This window comes from Gossypium arboreum, chromosome 10 (genome assembly GCF_025698485.1).
Source record: "Gossypium arboreum isolate Shixiya-1 chromosome 10, ASM2569848v2, whole genome shotgun sequence".
Taxonomy (NCBI): domain Eukaryota; kingdom Viridiplantae; phylum Streptophyta; class Magnoliopsida; order Malvales; family Malvaceae; genus Gossypium; species Gossypium arboreum.
Window position 1 is genome coordinate 101731942 of NC_069079.1, and position 11927 is coordinate 101743868.

General features: G+C 29.7%; 1 long non-coding RNA gene across 5 annotated transcripts; it reads left to right on the plus strand.

Annotated features, from left to right (window-relative positions):
• Nucleotides 1-4280: 4280 nt before the first annotated feature.
• On the plus strand, nt 4281-9036 carry LOC108458529 (uncharacterized). Of its 5 annotated transcripts, XR_008272831.1 has the most exons (8): nt 4281-4833; nt 4943-5092; nt 5224-5306; nt 5453-5657; nt 6414-6904; nt 7172-7239; nt 7422-7516; nt 8701-9036. It is a non-coding gene; the product is annotated as an uncharacterized LOC108458529 (long non-coding RNA). The 5 variants fall into 5 exon arrangements; XR_008272829.1 differs by lacking the exon at nt 4943-5092 and having other exon boundaries at nt 4282-4914; XR_008272830.1 differs by lacking the exon at nt 4943-5092 and having other exon boundaries at nt 4282-4833.
• Nucleotides 9037-11927: the final 2891 nt, after the last annotated feature.

The window sequence follows — 11927 nt, forward strand, 5'->3', positions numbered from 1 at the left end:
TTAATTTTATTTAATCAGTAGTAAATTGTCAAGTAAGGAATGGAAATCATTTAAATGACAGGTGTTCTTGGATTCAAATGAAAAAAAAAATTCAAACTATCAAGCATTATAGTTGGAGGAAAAAATATATTTATCTTTTATTTTCTTCTTTAATATGCAAGGTTCAGAGACCCATAGACCAGACTAAGCAAACACTATTTTCATATTATACATTTTGATTTCGCTTAATATTTGATTTAGTATTCGAGTTATACAATTTTTTTAATGTGATATTTACGTTATTTTTGATCTAATTTGATATTCGTATTTGATAAAATTTGTATATTTTGATATTTAAAGGTAACGATATTAATTTTTTAATATTTAGTTTAGATTTTAGAGTTGATTTGATGAAAGTTAATTGTTAATATTATTAGGTTTAAATTTTGCATGATTTTGTTAATACAATACATTTTTGTGTTAATTGTAAATTTGTTTAATTTTATGCTTAATTTGTCAAATCTAAACCAATATGGATATGATATAGTTTGAGTTTTAGGGTTGATTTGATGAAAGGTAATTACCAATACTATTAGCTAATTATGAATGTTCATCAAATTAACTATAAAACCTAAATTAAACACTAAAAGTTAACATTGTTATATTCAGTACTAAAATGTATAATTTTGTTAAATACATGTATCACATTGGAACAAAAATAATACAAATACCACATTAGAAAAAAGCTGTCAAACTAATGTACCAATTTAGGCATTAAGTTTTTAGTTTTTAGATAGTCACACATCTATTTTCTTTCTTTTTTTATCACTAATTATGAAAAATTACAAAGTAATTACTAAAATTTTTGAGTTTGTCTTTTTTGGTCATTCCCCGTTAAATGTCTAATATGAAAATGACATAATAATTTTTAAGATTGGCATAATAACAAATTTTGTCCTCAACGTTTACATATTGTGCCAAATTGATCAGAGTTTTAAAAAATTTAATCCTTAATATTTATAAATTATATCAATTTAATTCTAAATTTAAACGAGTAAAAATTCAAAGAAAACCTGTAAACCGAGGCCCCCACACATCAATTTCATCGAAGCACTTCTAGTTTTAGGATCTCATAGAGCTTTTCAAAATAAATAGTTGAAATATACTCAACTTTCAAGAATACTTCTTTTGGTTTGAGTTAGAGTTAGGATTATGCCAAAAGGGTTTTGTGCGTTTCATAGGATTAGACAACTTTAAAAAAATATTTTGGTTCCACTACAACACCCTTGGTATAAAACAATAAGAGAGATTGATGATCTCTAAACTAATTATAATTACGACAAAGGTAAGTACATCTATCGAACAATAGTATAGCTATGGTGATTAGGGAATATTGTATCCATAAGGACTAAAAGTACTAGTAATTACCGTTTTCTTATTATTTACCCGATAAATTGAAATGATTGTTTTTAATTTAAATTTATTAATCTAATTTAACTATAAATGCAGCAGAGATTGAAATGGGAAAATAATCGAAGATAACTAATGAGAAAGACAATACTCAGGAAAGAATCCACCTAGACTTCACCTATTATTCTGAATCTGAATTAAACGATTTATTCATTTGTATCTTGATCCGTAGAAATCCCTAAATTATGTTAATATCTCTTTCGAGAGTAAGAACAACTGACTCTAGGTTGATTAATTGAAATCTCTTTCTAATTAAAAACCCTATCATCGCATTAACTGGATCTATACATTCCCCTGTTAGATTTGACTTTAATCCGGTAGATTTATGTCGTCCTATTTTTAAGATTGCATACAACTCCACTCAATTATGCTAGATCTACTCTTAAACAGGGACTTTTGCTCCACTGAAATATGCACATTAAACATGAATTAATATCCTAAAAATATTAAAACACAAAATAAGCATACATAAATGAGAACAATAATCAAGTATTTATCGCTTAAAAATAGAAATTAAATTATAAGTTTCATCATAGGTTTCATCCTCCCTAGGTATTTAGGAGATTTAGTTCATAATCCTAAATAGAAACATCCTAAAGTTAGGATAACAACAAGACATAAAGAAACTCACTACAGGAAAACAGAGCATTAGCGGCAATTTTGGTAAAACGCCACTAAAAACTAGAGCATTAGCGGCGCTTTTGGTAAAACGCCGTTAAAAACCAGATATTAGCGGCGCTTTTGGTAAAACGCCACTAAAAGTAATATAACTCCTAAAATCCTAAACCCAAAAAAAATCATAAACACTAATCTATAACCCTTAAAATAGTAAACCGCTAAACCCTAACAAACCCTAAACACTAAACTATAACCCCTAAAACCCTAAGCGCAGCAATAGGTGCATTTTTAGTGGCGCTAGGTTATAAACGCTGCTAATGTTAAATTATTTTGTTCAAAACTTCGTCGTTTAGCTGTCTTATTTTTTACCCACACCTGATACACTTAACATTTTTTCCGTTTTTCCCCAGTTCTATTTCCCCCTTCTTCCTCATCCTAAATCCCTAAAGTATTATTACCCACTCCCAAATTCGACATCCTAAATCCCTAACGAATTTAATAATAATAAAAAGTAATTTTAACAATTAAACTTAAATTCAGAAATTTGAAACATAGAGGAATTAAATTATTAAGAATAGAAATATAATGACTAAATTTTAATTTTTGAAAAGTACAAATACTTATCTCATATTTTAGCTTTTATAGATTAAGTGGTTTAGTATTCAATTTGTTAAAGTATGTTAAGAGAATTACTTTTTCTTTTTAAGATTTAACACTCCTATGCGAAAAGATATTATTTAACTCAGATATTTGTTAAAAGTTTATATAAAACTTAATTTAAAAGTTTATATAAAAATTAATTGTTATTTTGGCTATAATCATAAAGTTAATTGTGTTTCAATTTTTATTATATATATATATATATAAATACATTCTTATAACTTAATTTATATGTGAGAGGGTAAATTAATAATTTCACAACTGAATCAATATACTTGATTAACCCATAACACCAACTTAATAAAAAATAACTATAATTATAAATTTTTCTTTCCATTTATATGATTCAACTAAAATATTTTTAATATTTAATTTATATAGACAAACAATTATTGCACTCAAATTGATATAAATTATAAAATTACAATTAATTTTATTTAAAAGTCGATTCAAACAATGGATGCTTTGAATTGTAAAGTAAAATAATCATACTAGAATATGGCACACTCATTGAATTTTTATGTAACAAAATTAATAAAATTTGATGTAATAACTAGTATGCCATTTATATAAAAATCTAAACAACTAATGCGGACCATACTTAAAAGAATAATGCTTGTATTAATAAAATTTTCGTAATATTTAATTATTTTAGTACATACGCATAATTTCCATGATTAACTTTATATCACATAATGTTATTAATGATAAAAGATCTTTTTATTTTTATCAAAATAATATTTTATATGAAAATAATAAATATGATTTTATAAAATTATATAAACTAATTTTGTTATTATATATGTAATATGCAACAGCAATTTATTAATAAAATTTTATTTTAATTTGAATGGGTTTAATTGATTTTTACAATAATTTTAAGAAGTTAGCGCTAGCTAGCATATAAACATAATAGATTACCTTTAGCGGCGTTTTTTTAAAAAACGCCACAACTGTCATTTTTTTTAACCAAAACTCCGTTGTTTTAGTTTCATCCAATTTATTCCCAGTGCTCCCGATTAGAGCTGATCATGGGCCGGGTGGCCCGACCCGGTCCGAAGGCCCGCCGGAAAAATGGGAGGGTTTGGGTAAAAATATAGGCTCGAAAAATGGGTTTGGGAAAAAAAACGAGGCCCGTTTAGAAAACGGGCCGGGCCTCAGGTAAGAGTTTTTGGCCTGTGCTCGGCTGTCCTACTCGAATTATATATTAATATATATATTTTTATTTTTTAAATTATTTTAAATTTTTAATATAACTATTTTTTATTATATTGTTAATTTGTGTATTGTTTTAAGAATTGTTTTAGTATTATTTTTATGTTTTTAAATATATTTGATTTATTATATTTTTAAATTTTTTTATTTAATAAAATAAGAAAAAAATTAATATAGGCCAGGCCGGGCCGGGCTTGGGCTTAGTAATTTTATTTTGGGCCGGACTTGGACAAAATTTTAGGTCCATATTTCGGGCCGGGCCAGGCCCGGGCCTAGTAGACGGGCCTAAAATTTTATCTCCAACCCAGCCCGGCCCGGCCCATGATCACCTCTACTCCCGATAGCTGTTCTTTTTACCCTTAACAAAATTTCCCCCATTCCATCTCTTCTCCTTTAATCCCTAAATTTTCATCCCCAAGTTCCCAACCCATTTGCCACCGAAGACGCTGACTGGACCACCTGGTGCATCGCCCTCGACTAACCTCTCTGTTGCGCCGCCGTCGCCGTCGTCGTCGCTCTCCACTCCTAAAAAATAACTTTTGCTTACCCGCTCGTTACTCCCTCTTCTTCTCATCTGTTTTTAAAGCCCTATGTATACTGATTGGTTGGGCTACTTTGGTCTCTCAATGAGAACTTCACATGCTGAGGCTTAGCTGTCAGCAGTAGCCCAATCTTGAGAACAATGATTAATTTGTTTATCAGTAGTTAACCTAGTAAAAAGTCTCTTGAAGAGCCATCCACATGTATTCTTTTTCTTTTAATAACCTCTTTTTCCCCAGATTCTGTGGCCAGGTGGTACATTCTTTACAAAAGCAGGGAATATTCACGGAAAATTTGAGAATACTCAGCCTAACCAGGCACCTTCGCAGAACTTCAGCCAATTTGGTGGGGGTAATGTCAATAAACCAGGGTCCTTTAAGGAACAACTTGAGGCAGCTCGTAGAGCAAGCAACATTAAAAAGATGCTTTTCGGTGATACTTTTTTCTTTGTTTTTGTCAGATCATAGTGGTGACCTGCTGTGACTTTTGGATCTGTGGTTCACATGCTTGCAATTCTCATATGAGCATTGCTTCGAATGATCCAATTCCTTGGTCCAGAGTTGAATGATTATATTTCTAATGACAATTTCTGAAGTCCTTTTGGGTCTAGGTTGCCGTGGTCCATAACATGTTTATTGAGATTATTTTTATATTGTGAAATTTGTTGAGCATGTTGCATATATGTTTTCCCTGGAGCTAGAACTTGATTAATGGTGAAAACACGGTTAATATTTTTGTCAGATGGAGCTCCAACAGCCTTAGTTAGCTTAATCGGGCAGAAGCAATACAGACGATGTGCAAGAGACATATATTTTTTCACTCAGGTTGAGTTGCTATTTTCTAACATGACGTTGATGTTTTTTCCTAATTTCTTCATTTCTGGTTGTATTGACTTTGTCATTATGAATATAGTTAACTATATACGTGAAGCAACTTGCTTACGCAATATTAGAACTTGTAATCATATCAGTTTTCCCTGAGCTGCGGGATCTTGTGGTGGATCTTCATAGAAAGAAACATATTAAAGTTGCATAGGAAGTTGCGGTTTCTATTTCTGTGAAGGAAGTCTGCTGTTGTCTCAATTACATTCATGGAAGTTTAGAAAATGAAGAACGATGCAGTCAACCATCACCATTGGCTTTGCCTGTGACATTCACTGCTATACCAAAATACTAGTAAGCAGTGCTATATATATATATATATATATATATGAATGTTTTTGTTTTGTTGGGTTTTAGGAAATTTTCATTTAATCTCACATTCTAAATGTACAGGAATGTAGATTTAGTGTGTATAGAATGTTATATACATTGGCTTACTCAGTCGGCAATCAGCAGCCTGCCTGTTGGAATTTTGTGTTGATTTGTATTTTGGACATTTGAGAAACAAAGTCGGTGATATTCGTTATTCATTCCTAACCACGACCAGTGGTTTTGGAAAATTTTCTATTATTAGTGGAGCTCAAAATGAAACGACGAATTACTTTGTGAATAGTTGGTATAGGTATAAATAGGTATATTTGATTTGTTCATTTATAGACATGTATGTTCAAGGTTGATATTTTTACTATAGATACTTAAAAATATATCTCCTTCATTTTCATTTTTGTTTAAGTTTATTTTTGTTGCTTGGTGTGATTCCTGGAGTTCTTTCCTTTTCAAACATATTGGAAGTTTTCACTCAATGATTTTCTTCCTTATTTATTATTTGAAGTTGTTATTTATTTTATGCTAGTCTTGATTATAATTATTTCAGTTTATGTTATAATTACTTGTAATCTGGAGTAGGTTGTCTATTTTTGTTTTCTTTTAGTAGTTTCTATATTTTCTGTATGACCTGCTTATATTTTTTGGAAAGCTTCTTCAAATTAGCCTGCTCAGGTATACCTGTCTAAATGTTTTTTTCATTTTGTTCATCAATTTTCCCTGCAGACTATGACTGAGAGTGGCATTGCTGATCAGATGCGGCTGACAGAACTAATATTGAATGATATATGCTTCTTTGAAAACCTTGCTTATGCGTGTTAATATCTTCTTTAATATCTTCTGTATGCAGATCTTGTGTAGTTTAGTATTCGGTGGTTAACTGCCAGTCACTTAACCATTGATAATGTTGGTATTCAGCCACATTAAGTTATTAGTTGTGGCTGTGCTATCAAGGTAATAATTTGGTTTCCTCTGGCTTCTCAACTCTCTGAGCTTTTGTGTTCTCAGTGATATTTAAAATAGTCAAGGGGATAAGTTAGTACACTTTTTCGCTTAAATGCTCTTTTTCTTTATTAAAACGTGCTTGTATTTATGACTGATTCATGGATCCATGATTTATGTTATTGGTTATCTTACAGTTTTGTTCAATAGTGCTCAAATTTTTGAGAAAATATTTGGAGACGAATTGATCATGGATATTATTGGTTCTCTTGAATGTAAGTATATCACTATTTGTTTATAGATATATTATCAGGGACTGTTGGTGGATTGAATTGAATGTTCAATTTGCAACTTCATTTGATTGTTTAGATGCGGGCTTGTAGTTATAAGATTTTGTACAATTATTTTTTATGATAATAACCTTTTAATATATTTTGCCTTTTTGAATGTTCCTATGTTTTATGTCTATTTCCCAAAATTTGTCTATTGCTTAATAGTTTAGCTTGTTTTGGTAAGGCAGTTTCTTCTTCTCTGGTTTGCAGATGATCCTGATGTTCCTCAGGTGCAACACTATCGGAATTTTCTGAAAGAACATGTTGTTTTTAAGGAGGTAATTTATTTTTACATGTAATTTATTTTTACATGGGTCTTGCTGCTTATAGTGGAGTTTTATAGAGGGAGTTTAGATCAGGTGAAAGAAAATCAGGAGTTCTATAAAAAAAAGGTTCATTCTTATTTATTTTTACATGTTTTTTTGTTTCTTTTCCACTTAACTGCAGTGTTGTCTTCCAGGTTTTTTCTTTATTGAAGGAGACAGCACCTTTATTCAAGAATTGTTTGCTAGGTTGAGATCACCCACCACATCTGCTGAGTCAAAGAAGAATTTGGTAATCATGATATTGAATTTTAATTGTATAATGATTTTCATTTGATTATGATTGCTGCTTCCTTTATTCTAATGCTAATTGTTATGAGCAGCAGATTGTAAGATATCTAACTTTTTTGACCTTTAGTTAATTACCCCTCTTTTTTTCCCCTTCTTTTTTCTTTCAATTTGAGTAAGATGCATTTTCTTTTATCCATTTAGATGTTAGATTTAGGCTGAAATAACCCCCCAAAAAAGGAAAAATAGCTTTTGAACTTTCACTTTGTCTAGGCATGTCCTTATACTTCTATTGTACCCAAATATTACATTAATCTTTAATTTGCAACCAGATATGCCCTTTACCTTTAATTATACTCAAATAAACCCTAAACTTTTAATTTGTATTGTATTTAAGCCCTTGACATAAATCTTTCATTTGATATAAAGGCTTTGTATGGGAAAAAATTGAAAAATGAGGGTGTATTTGGGTACAATAAAATTATAGGGGTTTACTTAAAAAAGTGAAACAGTTAGGAGTTTCTTTTAGTATTTTACCTTATATTCAGCGCATTGTTTTCATGTTTAGCAAGTAGTTATTTAAAGTGACTATATAATTGTCATCTGGATCTTGATCATCATCAGTAGGCCTATTTATGATCCCTTGAATAATTTATCCTTAGGTGATTCCATCACTATATCCAGTGCTTTTCGTTTGTAAGTCATTCATGCATCTTAGTAAAAGAAAATAGTAATATACATTTATAAGAATTGAAAACATAAAATTCCTTATAAATTAATAAAGATTGACCACCAACTGAATTCTGGATTGGTTACTAGCTTCTGCATTTTTTTCGTTTTATCACTCTTTGCACGTGTAGTTGCTCTATAAAATAGAATAAGAGAAATGTTATGTAAACATGCCATAGCCCTAAAATTGGATTTTCACTAGCGTTGATGATGCAAATTAATCATTATTCATTCCAATATATTTGAAGAAAGGAACATTTGTTCAGATAAAATATAGTATATATTCTCTGCTCCTATCTAATTTATCATCAATTTGCCTTCTCAACGACTGTTATTTTACCAGAATCCCCACTGATTGAATCATACCTTTGAAACATGCGAGCTATAATTTACTGTGTAAGCTGATGGAGTTACCATAATATAGCTCTTTTATGTTTTGACTGGTGACAAATGGAACAGGAAAAACCAACTACACTAGATTGCAGTCCAAGAACAATTTGCAGAAGGCACATAATGGCTGGCTCCTACCTCTACAAATGCATATGGAAGGCATTGCAGTAGTGAATAAGAATGATATTGATCAACATGCAGTTGACACCGTATGTGCTCTGAATTCGAATTCAGGTGTGAGTTTCAGATATTTTATGTGCAAAAAAGTATTAGAGTGCCTTATGTTTGTATGTTAAGCAGATTATAGTTAGAACCTGCAGTAGGATTGATCAAAAACTACACCCAGTTTTGTAATAGTCTACTTGCATATTTGTATATATTTAATAATAATCTCGTGTCAACTAATTATTCTATTTTTTTATTTAATTGTTTTGTTTTCAATATTTTTTTATTTGAGTTGAAAGAAGAAAAACATGAATTGTAATTTTGACTTAGAAAAGAGAATATTCATTACCAGCTTAAATAATTAATGTTGATATTTCACATGGGAATGGATATTCAAATCTTATACTTTACATGGTTATGATTTAAGTCCTTATTTCATTTAAGTAACTTCATTATAATATCTTATTTTATTAATATTTTTATATTTAATCTAGTTTTTATTATTTATTTTAGTTTTGATTCTAAATTTTTATTTTTATTTTAATATTTAAGATAATTTGAGTTCTAACTTTTAGATTTTAATTGTGTTATTAATTTATTATTTTAAATTCTAAATTTAAATTTATTAATTTTGTATTTAGTTTTAAAGTTAAAATTTTAATAGAAAATTTAATTCGATAATGAATTTTAATAGAAAATTTTTATATTTATATCATGGACATTATTTTATATTTTTCATGACATTTATAATATTTTATAATTTTTTTGAATTTATGACATTTAGCGGCGTTTGTGGGAAAAGTGCCGCTAAAGGCCATGACCTTTAGCGGCGTTTGTGGAAAAAGCGCCGCTAAAGGACATGACTTTTTAGCGGCGTTTGTGGGACTAAAAGCCATGACCTTTAGCGGCGCTTGTGGGTAAAGCGCCGCTAATTAAAAGGCCATGACCTTTAGCGACATTTTTAAAAATAAACGCCGCAAACTTTTGTGGCGCCATTTATAGCGGCGTTTTTTGTGGCGCTTGTAGAAGAGCCGCAAAGAATTTTAACGGCGCCTAAAAGCGCCGCTAAAGGCCTAAAAACGCCGCTAAAAGTCAGTTTTGCTGTAGTGACTTAATAAAACTTCCAAGGAAATTAAATGGAGATTTTCGATCTTGAAGAAGATCCGCTTCTGAGTTGATTCCGATGGCGTTCTTCGAGTGCTTTCTTCAATCTTCCCCGAGTGCCCCTTTAGATCTTCTTCTAATTGGTATTTATAGACTTTAGAATGCTCAGTAAGCCTAAAAATTGGGTTCTTTCACATATTTGGGAAGCATGATGCGATATCTACACGGGATGGCATATGGGCCTATGGCTAGCCCGTGTGGAAATGCCCTGTAACACCCTTAACCCACATCCATCGTCGGAACAGGTTTATAGGATGTTACCGGAGTTTACAAAATAATTACACATAATTCCACTATTTACTGTTGTTTATATCAAAGCTTCCACTCGAGTCATGGTCACTAAATTATTTATACCTTAAGCCACGGAATTCTAAATTAAGATCCGCTTAACCTAATAAATTCTTTTAATTCACTAATTTCACTTATTCACAAATTCTTCTAAATTCTCACTTGACTCATAAATATTAAATTACTATCTTGTTCAATCTTACTTGTCGGATTTAGTGATCTCAAATCACCGTTTTTGACATCACTGAAAATTAGGCCGTTACATGCCCAGGCCGTATAGATCCTGGAAACAGCTTTATTTATTCGATTTTGGCTCGTTTTTTCTCCCAAATGCTCTCATAAGTATAGAAACATGAATTTAAAGGATTAGGAGTATCAAATTCACTAATTTATATAATTAATTATCCAAAGACGCATTGAGATTAAAATGTTACTTTTACAACTTATCAAAGATGAAAAAGAAAATTAGAGAGAAAATATAAAAAATATTTTTAAATTAAAACTAAATTGACACGATGTATAAATGTTAAGGGTTAAATTTGTTATTATGTCAATTTTAAAAGTTTTCATGTCATCTTTCTTGTAGTCAATTAACGGTTGATGACCAAAAAAGACAAATCTGAAAATATTAGTAATAATTTTGTAAGTTTTCATAATTTAATAACAAAAAAAAAAAAATACTAATAGTCTAGTGACTACTAATATAGTTCACCCTAGTTTTTAAATAGTCATACCATCAATGACATGAGAAAAATGTAGACACATGCATGTTCATTGGTTAAATGTGTCATTTTTTTAAATACCATAAACATTTGGGTGAGCTATACAATCATTCACCCAATTATCAGTGTGTTTTTGTTTTGCTCACTAACCATGAAAATTTTTAATTTAGTCACTAACATTATCATTTGAGTCTGTTTTGATCACCCTCTGTTAAATTATTAACTGAAATTATGTGATATTTTTTAAATTAGTATATTAACATATTTAATCCTCAATTCTTGCATGTTTTATCAGTTTGTTCCTAATCCTAAATAATTCAACACATTTAACCATCTATATTTATAAATTTTATCAATTTAGATCTCAAACTTTTCAGCCAATCAAATTTTATTTTATTTTACAACAAAATTCTTTTGTTGCTGCTGACGGACAGACAAAGAAGACTTATTCAGTCCTCAGCACCTTATCCCCCTCTTCCACCAGTTAAACTGCGTTTTTAACGTCAGTTTATATAATATTTAAATAATTTATTACATTATAAATATGCATAGTATTATATTGATAATTCAAACAAATTTAAAAATAACAATAAATTTGAAAATATAAATTATTTCTTTTTAATATATATAATAATTTTTTAAAATTTTTATTCATATAGTTTTAGAAATTAGCGAAATTGAATTCCATATATTCTTGCAGTGCTAACAGTTTGTTTCTCGTAAAAGCAAACTCCTCTATTCCTTGGCATGTAATGTAATGTACATCACAGTCTCTAGAATTTGGCGGTAAAAATAAAATAAAATTTGATAGTTGGAAAAGTTTGAGGGTTAAATTGATAGAATTTATAGATATTGAGAGTTAAATTTGTTAAATTATTTAATTTTAGAACTAAATTTATAGAATATGTAAATATTGATGATTAAATATGTTATCATACCAATTAAAAATGTCACATC